The sequence below is a fragment of the Rattus norvegicus genome, chromosome 19, assembly GCF_036323735.1.
Source record: "Rattus norvegicus strain BN/NHsdMcwi chromosome 19, GRCr8, whole genome shotgun sequence".
Lineage (NCBI taxonomy): Eukaryota > Metazoa > Chordata > Mammalia > Rodentia > Muridae > Rattus > Rattus norvegicus.
The window spans coordinates 59,671,171-59,687,852 of record NC_086037.1 but is presented as its reverse complement, the minus strand read 5'-3'; the positions used below and the strand labels follow the sequence as shown (position 1 = coordinate 59,687,852).

The 16,682-nt window shown below is 47.0% G+C and overlaps 1 protein-coding gene across 7 annotated transcripts in view; it reads right to left on the bottom strand.

The window, feature by feature from the left end:
* Positions 1–16,682, bottom strand: part of Wwox (WW domain-containing oxidoreductase) — a 930,922-nt gene that overhangs the window by 581,471 nt on the left and 332,769 nt on the right. The window contains exon 10 of one of the 7 annotated variants that reach the window (XM_008772491.4): positions 1–16,682. This exon is cut by the window's left edge and continues 18,793 nt beyond it; it is cut by the window's right edge and continues 32,519 nt beyond it. The exons of the other annotated variants lie outside the window; for them this stretch is intronic. The gene's annotated coding sequence lies outside the window, so the exon portion shown is untranslated. 7 annotated transcript variants of the gene reach the window in all.

Here is a 16,682-nt window from a genome sequence, read left to right as displayed (position 1 = left end):
AGCGCACGAAACGAAATGTTCTTAGAAGGCGCAGATACATTAAATGAGAGCTTCGGCACCACGGACTCATTAATCACGCAAACAATACCGACGCCTCTCTCCGATCTTAAAGTATCCCCTCCTTTTCTCGGAAAGCACCCTCGCACCTTCGCACTCTCCCTTCACCTCTGGCTACTAGGGAAGGGGAGAAGTCAGGAATGGATGAGCGCCCCTCACTCCTTCATCGACAGAGAAGCAGTGTCTGTAACAGTTCAAGGTCACACCGCAGTTGTACAGTGAAAAGATTCACAGTTTCCGGCTTTGCTAATCATGCTTTGCTTCTGATGTAAAGTATTTCAAGGTATTTGTCAGAGGTAAATGACACTGAACGGGTGCTGGAATTAAAACGTAAGTCCACCGGGGGAACACATGCTCACCAGCTGATGAACAGATAAATAGGACGGGAAAGCATCCTGATCATAAGATAGCATTTGACAATAAAAAAAATAAAAAGTATTAGGAGAAACTGTTAACAGGTAAAATTTGAAGTCAGGAAGCCATGTGAATTAAAACACACAGAACACCGTATATGCTATGATTCCATTTCTCTGAGGTGCACCATCAGGCAAGTCCTTAGAGACAGGAAGGAGATTAGGCAGTCACATATTTACATGGACGGCTTATGTGGCACGTGTGTAATATACCCATCCATTCAGCTGGTAAGGTTAAAGGAAGCTATAGAAAGCAGAGGCAGACGACTCTGCAAAGCCCTAGTGCATGTCACATTTCCCTACTTAAGGGAACATTATTTAACAATAAATGAACTCACCAAATCACAACAGCCAACAAACAAACAACAGGGGGAAGTGGGGTGCAGTACCAGTGTCTGGAAACCTGGGCTAGGCAGAACCCCGACTTTATTTTTGCAGAGGCTTCTGACTCAGCTTTCCTTCTTTCAGATCTGGAGGCTACTGACGGGAATTCTGGGTAAAGAGGGGTTTCCACCCTTGCTGCTTTCCTCTCCTGGGCTCCCTGACTCCCTGGAGATCGGATTCAATTATCCTGGAGCATCACTACTCTCTAAGAAGTCCCCAGGGGGCGACTCTAACATCCAGCTGAAGTTGAGGACCGCTGCTTGGGAGTGAGTCAGCCTAACACCTAGAACAGGGTCACGAGGCGAGGCTGAAATCGAAGCTGGCTTCCTACTTCTCAGAGAGCATCCCTTCTCGCTCCTTTATGGTACGCTGAAGGTATGCCCAAGTTGTCACTGGTTGTCTGTGGGCCACTGTGGAAGGCAGGATGTAGTCAACAAGCCCGCCCTGCAATGAATTTTTACCAAAATCCCCATAGTGTTTCCACAGACAGAGATATCAGAACCAAGGGCCCGCCTTCTCCCAACACACAGGTATCAATCAAAAACAGCTTCGATTTTGTTCTCTCTCTCTCTCCCCTCCCTCCCTCCCTCCCTCCTTCCCCCCCTCTCCTGTGTGTCTGTGTGTCTGTGTGTACACACACGCATGCACAGGAGTGCATACTGGCATCCTTGTATATGCTCGAGAAAGTCATTCGTGTTCAGACACAGAGTTTTATGTAAATTAAGTCGGGTCTTCATCCAGTGCCGTTTAGGCGTCTCCTATTCCTACTTCACATTACTGCTGTGCTGCTGGATAGCTGAGGATGCTGTGCCCCCCTCCTTTACCCCAACCCTGCCAAGCTCAGCTCCCAGGCTGGGCTTCAGCCTAAGCTGAACATGTGCCACCCCAGGGGTGGTACCTGCATTGCTTCACTGTGAGGAAAGAAAGAAAAAAAAAAAAAAAAAACAGACCACAACGTCTTCTGCTTTCTTTCCTTTCCCCCTCCTTCCTTTCGGAACCTCTACAAGCCAGAAAATGTCGACCCCTCACAGGCCGGCACAAACGCTGTTGTAACACTCTCTCTGGGTCTGTACCGATCAATGACAATTTTGGAAAACATTGCCTGAATAATTCATCACAGGAAAAAAAGCTTTTGGATGAGATGATATTGCTGGGGCTTCCAGCACAAACATACATGTGTTCCCAAGCAGCTAGTCCAGCTGGAAGACTGCTCGAAGTCATTGGGATGGCACCCAAGTCGCTGGGATGGAGCCCCCTGTTTTGTAAGACATTAGGAGCCATGTACCCACTCCCGGTCGTAGGAAGACACGCCGAGCCTCTGCCAGGTGTTCCAACAGCATGTGCCTGGCACAGCTTGCCACTGTTTTGGCCACGAGGAAAGTGTCACTGTGGTTGACTCTATGTGGCCATATGTGGCCTTAGAACACTAACAAACAGACAGAAAGGAAAGAATCTTTTTTTTTTTTTTTTTTTTTTGTAAAGGGAGAACGGGAGGAAGACGTAAGGAAATGCTGACTACGTCCTGCACAGAGGAAAACTGAACGGCACCAGGAGAATTCAATTCAATCTTAGCAGTCGAGATGGAGACTTGGTATTTGTGTCAGGTGCCTTTGTTTTAGTCTACAGCCTCACCTTCCACGGCACAGCGCAGCCGGGGCCCTGGGAGTGTCGCGTGGATGTGAGTGTTAGCATCCCGGCTGGCAGAGTTCTCCGCACATAGGTATTCTTGCTGCAGTGTGGGCCCCCACCCTAACCTCACATCCCAGAGCCATCAGCGTTACCTGGGACGGTCCTTGTCTTTCCTGTTTATAGTCAAGCTGCTCCGTTTATCTTTTCTTGTGCACAGCAACTACATTTCAGCTGGCTTTCCTCTCAGCTCCCTTTCATTTTTTTCTTTTTGTAATTGATTTTTTTTAACCAAACACACATTATGACATTATGCGTGCATGTCGTTTTATGGGTTTGTATTACCTCCATCCCCCACTTCTTTCTTAAAAGCCCCCCAACAAATGAGGCCTCAAGATAGTGAGGAGTTGTTGGGGCCTCTCACTCCTGGTTAGACCAACCCACAAGAGTCTAAGCGGAACGCCAGGGGCTGGACTGTGAGGAGGGGCCATAGCAGGAGTTTCACATTCTCAGCTTCTATGACACATCCTTCCAGGGTTTGCTACAGGGGATACAGTAGAAAGAGACATGACCTTGCAGGACCACTGCACTGAGAGCGAATAGCACCTATGGTAGCAAGTATAAGACCTGCACAAGGTCCGGCCAATCAGCCTTCCAATGTGAGTAGGGTAGAGGTTCAGGAGGCCTTACCCTAGCTGAGATGCTTAGAGAAGGTAAGGGATGCTGAAGAAAAGAGTTTTCTTGAGCTTGTGGCTCCTGGTAGGTTACCTATGCTCCACTGGATGGGCCCACACCCATGTACATTTGGGCAAAAGTGACTGGACTCAGTGGATTATTTAAAATAACAACAACAACAAAAGAAGTCGGGAGGCATACGTGGGAGGTCTGGGGGTAGTTAGGGGGGTAGATATGATCTAAATACATTGTATTCATGTATGAAACTGCTGAATGATAATGAAAAATGGTCTTGACCTTGGAGGAGAACAAGTCCAGAAGGTTAAGACAATCAATACTGGGAGATCACTATTTGGTGGAGGATCCTCTAAAAGAGGCCAGCAAAGGATACTGGAGACTCCATAGCCAGTGCCCTGGACCCAACATGGAAGATGTCAAAGGCACGGTGGTCAGTGACAATGAAAGTGAGTCCCCAAAGGTCCGGGATGATCAGATATCAGAGGGGTTACCTAACGTGAAAGCAGAGAGGTGGACAGGAAGCACCTTCAAAGAGACTGGTGGAGAGCCAGGCTCCTCATGGGCCAGCACCATCTCCATGGGCCAGCCCCAGCCCCATGGGCCAGCCCCATCTAGGGAGACCGCAAAGTTCACTGCCACCATTTTTTGTATGGAAAAAGAAAGGCCCGGATGGTTTTTATACTTATGAAAATTCAGTTTTAATCAAAGTTGGTTAAGTTAATTATTGACTCAACAAGGATGAAACTTGAATAAGATCATTTTTGCCTTAAGCCAAACTATTAAGAAGCCTCAGATAGTTAATAGACTGAAAGTCCTCAGAATTATTTCTTTAGCCTTTATAACATTCCAGACTCAATTATTATTGTGCGTGTCTCCCAACGTCCAGGAAGGCAAGGTGACCCAGGAGGTTCCCGGTATAGTTAAAGACAGGGGTTCCCCGTAATGCCCCTGCCACCCTCGTGCTAAGTCTGTACAACCTGATGCGCCCTTGCTTCTGGCCACCTTTGTGAGCGGGACTTGTGCAGTTTGGAATCAGACTCTTGCTGAGACCTGGTTCCCTTCACTCTCCTACGAGCTCTGAATGCCCTGTGGCAAACCTCCCTGATTTGAGATACACGAAGAGGTCAAAATGAACCACAAAATGGTTGTAGAGTCTTTCAGAGTCTCCTTTCCCACCTCTCCCATGGTGACATCAATGCTCTCCCAAAGATACCAGAAAGAGAGGGGAGCGGAATAGAGAGGAGGGAAAGGAAAGGGAGGGGAGGAGAAGGAGATAGAAGAACTGAGTGAAAACAAATTACAAGGAACTTTGTTTTAAAGTGCCCTCACGGGGTCAGTGAGATGTTCAGCCTGCAGCCAAATCTGACAGAGCAGACCCAATCTCCAGAATGCACGTGGTGGAGAAAACCGAGTCCCACAACTTGTCCTCTGATCGCTATGTGCACGCTTTGATATGTGTGTCCCACTACAAATATACATACACTACATAGACATATACATTTTAAAATACAATTTTAGAAAGTAAATAGCATTAAGATACTAATACTTTAGATGCTGATTTAAAATGTTAACTTTAATTAAACACTTCCCCCACAAATTCCCTTCAGAATAATGGTCTTTTAAATTATCTGGAAATCTGGTATTTCTTTCTAAGCCACAACCGGGGTTCTCACCCAGCCACAGTCCTGCCAAGGGAAGGCTGAGCTCCTACACTGTAGGATCCTGCCTGAAGCCCAAGGAACATGTATTTATTGAGCTGTGGGGGGCCAAGGAGTAGACGTGCTATTACTCAGGCTAGTCACTGAAAGCGGGTCACTGTTATCACCCCCTACCCCCCAAAACTCCGAGCCCTTGTCCCTCACTGTCCTGGTGGCCCTGAAGGAGGAGGCCAGTCCAGTCTACCTCCATCCAAATAGCTTCTCATCCACAGTGAGCTAACTCTTCTGTTTGGAGCACACCTCTCTGGGCACTTAGAAGAAGTGGTGACTGTTCTTGAATTTGAGTGGTAGGCACAGAAGGGGTCTGGACAGAGGGGCGTATAAACAATGCAAACCCAGGAAGTTCTCAAAGCAAGAGAAGCAGTGAGTCAGCCCATTACTTTGTATGCTAGCCCCAGAGCCTTTCCCACCCATGAAATCTCTGCTCGTGAGAACCAAGTTCAATGACCTTGACGTTCAATCTTATGAAAATAATCCATGTTAGCTTTAAAAAAGAAAAAAAGCATGCTTGGTCTAAAGTAAAACCTGATCACTACACCCACAGATTAGTGCAGCAGTCAACCCTCATTCGAGAAGTTTCTCCTTGTAGTAGACAGCAGTGAGTATGGAGACCTGCAGCCCATCAAGGTGAGGACCAGGGACAACTGCCGAGAGCTCATCGATTTTGGCGGAAAGTCAGGGTACATGTGAGAGTCAAAGGTGACGCATGGCTACAAAGGAACAGCGTGTCCTGGCCACAGCCGAGCCGTTGCACACAAGCACTCACAGCAGTTGAGGCGATACGCACAGGCTTGCACAGGTTCATGCTGGACAGAATCCCAGAGAATGGAGAGAGGGCCTACACAGAGTCCCACCTTCAGCTGAGGGGCTATGGCTTGCTGATAGCCACTGGGAGGAGTGTCCATTTTCTTGAGGGGGTGATGGGTAGATCACCATCCGGTGAAGGCCAAATATCCAAGAGCAGATATGTAGTATAAATTATATTTGGAAGGTTTTAAGAAAGAAGAGCGCATAAAGCTGGGTGGGTAGGGATCTAGATGGATCCAGGAGGGTGAGGGAGGGGGTGAATAAGATAAAAATGCATTGTATGAAACTCTCAAAGAACTAATAAAAATAAGGAAAAAAAACCATTATTTTTCTGTGGCTCTCTACTCAGACTGACTTCCTGGGGCCGAGACTCAACCATCACTCTGTTCCCCGTCTTTTCAGATCTCCTTTAAGCACAGGGGTGGCCTGTGAAATAATGGTTTTCAGTTTTAGAAAACTGTAGATCGATGGCTCATCTCCACTCGGCAGCACTTCCCGTCCAAGGGGCCTGACCTCCAGGCTCAGCCACAGAACTCGTGCATCCGTTCTTCTGATGGTGGGAAACCGGGTGGCAGCCGAGTGCCTAAGGAGGAAACCAGCAGCCTCTCTCAGGATGAGCCTGAAGCCCTCAGAATGGCCTGTCACCCTGCGATGGACATCAGCCTCCCACTCAATTGACAGCCCTTCCTCCGGCTATAGGATCTCGACTGTAATTACAGGAAAGGCCATACCATAAGGATGGGGGGAGGGATAATTGACAAACAGCTCCATGTGCAGTCTCCAGGACTGATGGCCCAGCTGCATGTTACTGCTTCTTCTCAAACGGGCGACCAATGCATAATCCATTAAGCCGGGGCCATGCAAACCCAGGAGATGGGGCTTCTGCACTCTGGGCCGTTTGAGGCTCACAGAGATGGCCCCCAGCTCGACGGCCCAGCTCGACAGAGTGCCGCCATATAAATTACGTTCTGGAGCCACAATTTTGCAGTTGTTGCTGCTGGTTTCTTTCGCTTGCTCGTAGCTTTCTGTTTGTGTTGTGTTTATTCATCATGCCATCCAAAAATGGAGAGGGAGAGGCCACATTTGCAGGCTTTGAAATCTGAACTTCAGCCTGGCTTCTGGCGGCTGCACCACTGTAAGAGTAGAGGGTGCAAAGCTACTTAGGAAGAGCTGCCCACTGTTAACTTTCTCAAATGAAGGCAAAGATCAGGAGTTGGCATGCCAGATGGCTTGGTCAGGAAGTGCTCACCACACAGGCATAAGGACAGTAGTATGATCCCCAGCACCCAGATTAAAGAGCCAAGTGCAGAGACGACACACACTTATATGATGCTAGGACTCGGGCACAGCGGAGACCAGCAGTAGAGCTATATCAGCAAGCTACATGTGCACTGAGACACTCCACCTCAAAGACTAAGGGGGAGCATTGAAGAAGACACATGAGGATGCCCTCTGGTCTACACACACACGTGCACATACATCTGTACTTGAGTAAAGCTGGTGTAACCCATATCATGCACTGGGTCAGAACATGGCCCCAGATCATTTAAAAACCATTGCCCCCGTCGGCCCTGTACTTTTCATCTCAGGATTCCCAGTTCTAAAACCGGGAATACCAAGTGGTATTCAGAAAGACCTGACATGTTATGTATTCATAAGAGTCGGGCAAGGGTCACGCAAACATCGTATGTATGAATTATTGTGGATTTCGGTCTTATATGTTTAATCACAACCTCTAGTAAAAGGAATGGTTTTCCTTAAATTTTTCAAAGATTCTTCACTTGGCACCGCGGGCAGCTGGAATGGCCCACGGAAAGTGTGAGCTGTAAACAGACAGAGCCACCAATTAGCTGCACAGGTGAGCCTTGTTCAGTGGGACACATGTTCATCAGCCTATGTGTGCAGAAATCAAAGTACAGCTAAATGAACAGGTAAGCTTGCTACTGAAATGAGCATTGCAATGGGAAAAGAAAGTGTTCTAAGGAAGCTTCTGGACCAGAGAAGTGTTGGCCTCCAGTCATCCCAGATAGAGCCTTACCGTAGAATGTGACTGTCATAGAGTAAGTGTCTAACTGATGGAGGCAAGGCCCAGTAAGAACCATGTAGTATTCCCATCTCTAACTGGGGGGAAGTTTTCCTAAGCTTCTCCCTCGAGGAAGGCTGACCTCCAACAGCAGAAGACCACCACCACCGAGAATAAAATATCAAAGGCCCTTGCATAGAGACCCAGTTTTTTCCCTGCACAAAGAACCATCAGAGTGTCACTTTGGACACTAGGGAAATAGATGGATTGCTTGCTGAACAAGAAGGAAAACTTGAGAGCCCAGATCTGTAACCATGGCACTGGAGAACAGAGACAAGCAGATTCTGGATCCCAGGGGCTTGCTGGCCAGCCAACCTGGCTGAAATGGCATGCTCCAGTTTAGTGAAACCCTGTCTCAAGAAATAAGGTGGAGAAGTGATTAAGAGCTACCTGATGTCAACCTCTGGCTCCCTCATGACTGAACACTGGTGAGCACACATATACATAGGCAGGCGCACACACACACACACACACACACACACACACACACACGCACACGCACACTCACACTCACTCATAGAATGTCACTTTGCTAGAATGATAAAGAAAAACATCTCCCATACTAACTGAAGGCTACAGGTAGTGACTCCTTGGATTAGTAGTCTGATTGGTTAGTGATGTCTGTGTTGGTAGGGCACTTGGGATATGGAAGCATTTACCCTAGGTACCCATTGTCCCCATGGTCATTCCCCAAGCATTCCACACACCAGGCATCGAGATGCTGCTAGTTCATAAGAAGATAGCTAATGATGGCGAAAAAAGATAAAGCCAATACATTCTGATTGGATGATACATAGTCTCTCAGAACCAGCTACTCCTTGAATAACTTTGCTAAGTTGACATTAGTCACTCAGGACGTGAGCAGTACAACAAATTTCTCGGAGCCAATGCAGGGACAAAATTTAAGTCCTGTCTCCCCTGAGAGTGAAGAGGAAGAGATCTTGTAAATAACTCCTGGGGCAGGTTCCGGTCCTTAAGGTCAAAGATGCCTCTGCTTGGTGCCATAGTCTTACATGCGAAGGAGCCAACATTCTGACTGCTCTATGTGATCGACCTCATGTATACTGAATATTGACTGAATATTGAATATTCTAACTCACTGTGAAGTGCATGTTACATATAGACGAGGGCAAGGCTAGGAGGTTACAGGAATGGGTTTAACTGCTAAAGAGTTATTGAGGTAGTCCCTGAAGTAGGCCATGCCACGGACCGACCTGCCCACTAGCTGGTGAATATGAAAGACGGCTCAGTTGGAAGGCGCTCACACAAACACACCCTCATGGTTATGGCCTCAGCCAAGCTCTACTGGTCTCTGGCTCCAGCCTTAAGCTTCCACTCCACCAGCTGGTCACAAGGTGACTGGGATTCAAAGATGCTTTCTAATGCTCAGATCTTCCCGAGGTGTGAGCCAACATTTCCTAATTAGACAAGATGCTGTGACTCGTGAATCCTTACACTCCATTGAAAAGAAGACACCCAGAAGTATCAGGCCTCATATATTTCACGGCTGTGTGAAAAGACGGATAACCAAATGCAACAACTGTTCACTGAATACTTACAGGGTCATAGGCTAGGATCGCAAATGGTCACACCACGCTGTCCAGTAGGCCTCTGCTTTACCGTAGACAAGATCCAGACAAGAATATGATGTCATGAGTAAGGAGGTGACCAACAGGCCAAGTGAGGGAAGGCCTCATCAAGATTTTGTGGACAAGCTGACACTGAGAACCTAGTGCAGGGTAGGAGGACACAGTGGCCTCCTCCATTTTGGTATATCAAAGTTGTTTATGAATAGGCAAGTATAACGACATACCAGGAGGTAGACAGATAGGAGTCTCGGGGATAGAGAGCAGTGGTGAGCCCAGTTCATTGTTGCTAAAGCATCAAGTCAGCCACGAAGGAAGATATGGTAGGACAGAAAGGTAGGGTAGACAAGTAGGGCTAGTCCAGAAGTGTGGGTGCCTGTGGTGACTTTCCTATAAATATATTCCATGTTTTATCTTAAGAAGCTCCTGCTCATGAGTGCTTCCTGTCAGTGGAGCAACAGTTATGGGGGATGTTCTCTGGGTTGACTCTTAGGCTGAATGGCTAGTAGCTTAGCTTGGAGAAGAGAAGAGGGAATCTGTTGGCTTGGATGAAGATGACTCCTGTACGATTGTGTTTGGAAACTTGATCCCCATGCAGTAGAGTAGAGTTTTCAAGACTCATGCCATTCCCAGGGTCGTTCTCTACCTCCTACTTGTGGATCAAGATGTAAGTGTTCACCTGTCCCTGCCAGCATGCCATTGCTCTGCCACATGGGTTCTGACCCTGTGAAACCATCAGGCCAATTAAACGCTTTCTTTTCTAAGTTGACTTGGCCATGGTGTTTGTCACAACAGAGAACTAGGATGGGAAGGAGATGGAGGGCTGTGCAGAATCACCACACACTGAGAGCCAACTCAAAGCCTGGGTCGCGCAGTCAGAGAACTCGGAGAACAAAGGCTATTATCCAACACTTTGCTTTGCAATTCAAAAAAGGACAAGCAAGCAAAAGTGAGGGCCACTGTGTCCTCCTACCCTGCACTAGGTCAAAAGGTGCCCTGTCCCCTTTCCACTCTCTTCGGCAATCTGAAGGTCTGACACTAGCCCTGTGTGGAAGCAGCAGAGTTCATGACCACCTTGTGAAAGGCGTAAATAGTTTTAGAGGCTATGTAGCAATGGCAAGAAGAGAATTCCATCACCAGAGGGCTTCACTGTTAGAAGAGGCCTGACCAATGGCTGCAGACAGAGGTAACCACATAAATGAGCAGGTGCATGACCAGCACTTGAGGTCAGTTAAGATAAATTATGATACCTGAAAGCATGCGTGGTACCCAGTTACTCAAACAGCAAGCTATCCTGAGCCTCACGGCTGAGTTCTACCTACCTACATCTGACGACCATGGGAACCAATACTATCTATACCTAATACTATCTATATCTAATACCTAGCTATTAGCCTTCTGTAGCCTTGATTAAGAAGGAAAATTCAACTACCAATACAAGCCCACCCAACCCAACTCAAAGGAAAAGAAGAACCAACAAAAAACTAACAATGACAACCATTAAAAAAAAAAAATCCAAAACCATTCTCCCCCAATCTGAACAAATCATTTAGTGTAAAAATAAACAGAAGTAGAAATTGTCTCTAATAAACTAATATTAGTCTCCCCGGAGGGTTAATTATGTCGCTCAGTATTTTAAGAAGATTGTAAATTGCCAGTTTCAACAGATGTTCTTTTAAAAGAATTGGTTATCTGGGAAATGGTGGGTCTTTGTTAGTGCTTACCCCAGTGGAATATAAACACTAAAATTGTCCCACTATCTGTCAGACCCAGCACCCCCCCCATTGTTACCCACACCAAGATACACCCTGTGGTTGTCATCAGCGTTTAAGGCAAGCATTCCAGCTGGCACTGTGAGGCCAGCATGCTGTAGGGGTTTCCAAGCCCAGCTTAGACCATTCCAATGTCACATTGTGTCCCCTTCCCATTGTGACAGCCCTCAGCTCCAGACCTTAGCTTATGGTCACCTCTGTTCTATACTGGGAAGAAGGAGACTAGCTGATCAGAACTTTTTAGAAATACAAGGCCTGTCTGAATTCAGTTTAAGTTCTTTGAACACATAAATTACATGTTACTTCAATGCATACACACACATATATGTGAATCCTCTGTAGGAATTGATGGAAATTTAAGTCTCACTGGTAAAGTGCTTAAAAGAAAAAAAGAAGGAAGAGGGTTGGGCGCAGTCAGTAAAGTACTTGCCTGGCAGATGGACAGACCTGAGTGTGGTTGGTCCTCAGAGCCCACATAAAAGAAAAGCTGGGTATGGCGGTGTGGACCTGTAATCCTAGCACTGAGATGGCAGAGACAGGCAGATCCCTGTGGATTGCTGGCCAGCCCACCTCACCTACTCGATGAGCTCAGGGTAATGATCCTCTCTCAAAAACCGAATGACACTTGAGGACCTACACACACATACATGCATCTGCACACACATGCATATGACAGCACCTGCATCCACCCCCACACACATGCACATGACAGCACATGCACCCACATACACATGCACATGACAGCACATGCATCTGCACACACATGCACATAACAGCCCATGCACCCACATACACATGCACATGACAGCACATGCATCTGTACACACACACACACACACACACACACACACACACACACACACGGCAACCACTTGTCATCTTCTGTTTCTTTCCAGTTGTCACTGGTCCTGGAGTGCAGGTCAGCAGGTGCACAGTTTCTACTTGAATATTTGACCAAGAGGAGAGAGAAAAGACCCTACACAGGGCAGTTCATTATTCTACGCCAGGAGGACCCCAGCTGACCTGGGTTGTAGAGGAAACATGTTCTTGTGTTCCAGCTGGTGGTAGGTGTCTGGCTGCCAACCTCACTTGACCTAACTCTTCATTATTATCCCAGTTAGACTCACTTCACAGATAGGGAAACTGAGGCTGAAGGAGATTAATGACCCCCGCCGAAAGCCTAACAGAATCAGCTTTCACTATTGATCTCCTGGTAACAAGCACAAAATCTCATTGCAGATGGAGAGGGAAGTGTGCAACTGCTGATGCTGACTGTTTTTGAAGGGGTCTTGTCTAGGATTCCAGACAATCTGGGGAGACCAGGCCACTCAATGTCCCCACAGGCAGGGAAGCACAAGTCCAGTGCCCCGACTGATGGAGTATCCTATCTAGAGATAGAACCCAAAGTGAAGTGACTAGGAAGCAGCCATGTGGCAAAGCTATGGAAAATGTTCTAATGGCTTACCTCACATTTGATCTTTTACGTTAGTGTGTGTGTGTGTGTGTGTGTGTGTGTGTGTGTGTGTGTGTGTGTGTATGTGTGTGTGTGTGTGTACATATGTATGGTTGTGGAGGTCAGAAGACACCCTGGGTGCCATTCCTCAGGCACCTTTCACTTTTGTTTCAGGTAAGTTCTCCTACTGGTCTGCAATGTCAACAAGTTGGCTGGGCTAGTTGGCCAGCAAGCTCCATCTGCCTCTGCCTCCCATCTCACTGTCACTGAAATGGCAAGAATGGGCCACAGCCTCTGGTTTTTAAGTGCGATCTGAGGACAGAACGTAGGTCCTCAATAGCTGAGTCCTTCCCCGGTTATTATTTAGGATTATGTCCCTGCTATTGTTCTATGGATCCACCAGGATGACATGGATAGAAACTAAGACTCTTAGAGTCCAAGTCATATACCATAGAGTCACATAGGACCGGTGTGGCCAGGATTGTTGACTCGGACCAGCCTAGTGCATCATATGCAGTATTTCTAGTGATGTCTAGGAAGCACAGAGTCGCAACAATGCCTTCCACAGCAGCTCTAAAGGACTCGGGATCAACCGCCTGAGGACCAAAACGCCAGCTGGAGCCCGGGGAGGATCCTTGTAATCATCTGAGGTGTCCTTGGGAGACACTTCAACTGAGAAGCGAACAAGAAGAAAACTCAGTGGAGACTTAAGGCCAGCCTTTCACGGTTTGAAAGAGTGGTATATGGGTGAGATGTGGCATTGCTCTGAGAACGTAAATATGATCATGTCACCTAAAGCCGAGCTGTGCAAAATCAGTGTCACAGGCCCAGCAAGGATTCGCACAGTCACACCGCAACGTGGTACCTCACTTCTGCGCTCACTACTGAGTGGATGCCAACACCAAAGAGGCTAAAGGGCTCCCTCCCAGCAAAGGCCTCTCTCCCATGGTCCCTCCATCCACATCCCAACGTAGCCGGAAGATGCACATCCTTCCAAGTTCACACTGCCCAGCTTCCGGTGAGACGCATGCCCTTACTACTTAGCTTAGAAACTGGCATGAGGCCACAGCAAACAACAGCCTAGAACACTGGTTCTCAAACTATGGGTCTCAACCCCACAGGGATTGCATATCAGATATGTACATCACTGTTCATAACAGCAGCAAAAATTACCGTTATGAAGTTGCAATGAAAATGATTTTATGGCTGGGTGTTGCCACAGCATGAGGAACTATATTCAAAGGTGACAGCATTAGGAAGGTTGAGAACTACTGGCCTAGTAAGAAGTCATCTCACATCCACCTCCTCTGGAGACTGATCTAGATGACCTTGAAGCACATGTAACAGTGACTGTGGACAAACATGTCCCCAGACTAAGGAGTTGACACAGTGGCCTAAGTTTGTCTTAGTCCCAGTTCCATTGTTTTGGGGTTTGGGAATCCTGAAAGCTAGTTGCAGGGAGGATTAAGTGTAACTGGAGAGACAATCCCATAGCGTCTTTCCCGAATTCTTGAAGCACTAATTCCCAACCTTCCAGGATTGTTCCATGGCCAAGATAATGCTGACTCTGCCCACTCCCAAGGCATTGATTGAGAGACACATTTAATTATTGTCACTGGGGGAAGAGAGTTGCTTTTGACATGTAAGTGATGCAGGGGAGTAGACATGTTACTAAACTCCTTCCCATGTACAGATCAGACAGACACCCCACAAAATGATGCAGATTCCAAGGTCAACAAGGGCCAAGGCTGAGCACCCAGTCAGTCCTCAATGGATGAGGCCTTTGAACCTCTCAGATGATGGCTCTGATGTCCAAAGGCCATGCGCAGGCAAGAGCTTTAATGAGTAGGTTCCTTCAAATATGTCGGCTGGACCTTAATGGATCCCATTAGTTCATGCTAATCGGAGAAATGCAGCAGGGGGCAGACAATTCCCAGAGGCTGAACTCTGTTGATGAACCTGCTTTATCAGGGAGGTAAACCAGCAGACCCTGGCATTAGACATTCAGGAAAACCTAGCACCTGTCTATGTCAACATGTTCACGATAAAGAAAGAAAAGAAAAGCCCAAAAAGGGATAAATTATTTATCAGCATAAATATTAAAGAAAATTGCAAAACACAGTCTGGTGCCACCCAGCTGCTGTTACGGAATCATCTTGTTATGGCTTCTGGCAAAATGCTGTTGTTCTGAATATGAGGGTAACAGAATTGTTGGGTTTGTACCGCACAGGGTACATGTGTCTGCTTGCAGTCGAGGGCACTCGGCAGCTTGCTAACTGGCTCATCATATGCACGTGGAGAACAGTGCAAAGAAACCCCATTAGGAAATAGGAAGGGAGCATGAACTGCACCAGAGCCTAAGATGCAATCTAACTACACACATGTGTGTGCTGCAGGTAGATCCAAACAGCCCAGGGAAGCCCACTGATCTGTCTTCAAAACTTCTATGAACTTTTTTTTTTTTTTTTCGGAGCTGGGGACCGAACCCAGGGCCTTGTGCTTCCTAGGCAGGTGCTCTACCACTGAGCTAAATCCCCAACCCCTCTACGATATGTAGTAGATATGTAGACCATTAAATATCAAATTATGTGGGTCAGTGTGATGGATGGCTTGGTGGGTAAGGGTGCTTACGGTTCAACTTGGTAACATTGAGTTTGATCCCCTGGACCCAGATTAAAGAAGGAGTGAACTGACTCCTTCAAGTTGGTCTCTGATCTCCACCTATGCACTGAGGCATATGCATGCACATGAGCGAGTGTGTGTATGTGTGTGTGTGTGTGTGTGTGTGTGTGTACAACAAAATAAGTATTAAGTTTTGCAAATGTACTATTAAGTAAGGATCAGAGAGGACAAAGATGAGAGGTTGTGAGAACTTAACACCTATGGATAATTCCAGAACGCTTCATTGCATATATACTCTTGGTCTTACTGACATGCATTGTATCCGTACAGTGGAACTCGTACTGTACATGTATGGGTGTGAGACTGCACATTTTTTTGCAAGTGTACATTCAATGACATCATGTTGGCAGCCTGCAATCAGCCAGGGCCTGGGCATTGACACCACAGGAAGAAGCATACGCCCTACACCTGTACTGGCACACCATCACTACCAACAGCCATGGAGAAATCAGGTGTATGGTAAAAGCATTCACCAAGGGACCTTGTTTCCCAACGAAATGCCCATGATTCCAAGCTTGCTAAACTCTTGTCAGCAGCAATATGGGCTCCTAGGGAACCAAGAAGTTTAATAAATCTGTGCAATAATAATTAAACACTGTAAATAATTTATCTGCTGAAGCTCCCTGACTGGTCCTTTATGCCTTTGTAGAAAAGTGATCCATGCTGACATTCTGAGTAAGGCTGGCAAAAGAAGACCATGCAGGAGTGGTGGGGGAAGTGTCTTTGCTCAATAATGTATGAAGTCCCATACTGGGAAGAGGGACCCTCAGAAAAGAGCTCTGTGGCAATCTGTCTTTCATCTGGAGCCGACCTCGGGGCAGAGGTGCTGCCCTGAATCCGAGGCACAATGGCTGGCTTGTGAGCAGATATACTTCATGCAGAGAGCAGCACTCTTGAGACACGAGACTAAACAGACCCACGCTGCGAGACAGGATCCCCTCGCTGCTACTGAAAGATCACAGTCTACATTAATCTAGCAGGCTGCTGAATAACATTCTGAAGGAGGGATTATGAGGTTGAGAAATCCCGCAGGGAGGCCAAATGACTCTCCCTCGAAGTGGGAGAGAGAAAGGGATCCAGGTGTTATAGAAGCTTTATGTGTATGTTGGGGGGAGGGAGTTATTCGGAAGATTCTGTACCCAAGAACCAGAAACACAGCTAATCAAGGAGTTGGGTGTGCCCTAGATGGATGAGCTCAAATTTCACATCCATTACCCAAATGACTGTTTTGAACTAGCATGCAGTTCAGTTAGAAGGGCGGGTGGCTTGAGGAGGCCATGTTTGTGGTGCCAGGGGTCATAGGCTGACTGTCTTGTTGACCTAATTTTGCAAAGACCTTAAAATTGCTTTAAAAATTATAGGAGAGCGCAAAGCACCTGTCGCTCGACTGTGACCACCTGAGTTCATT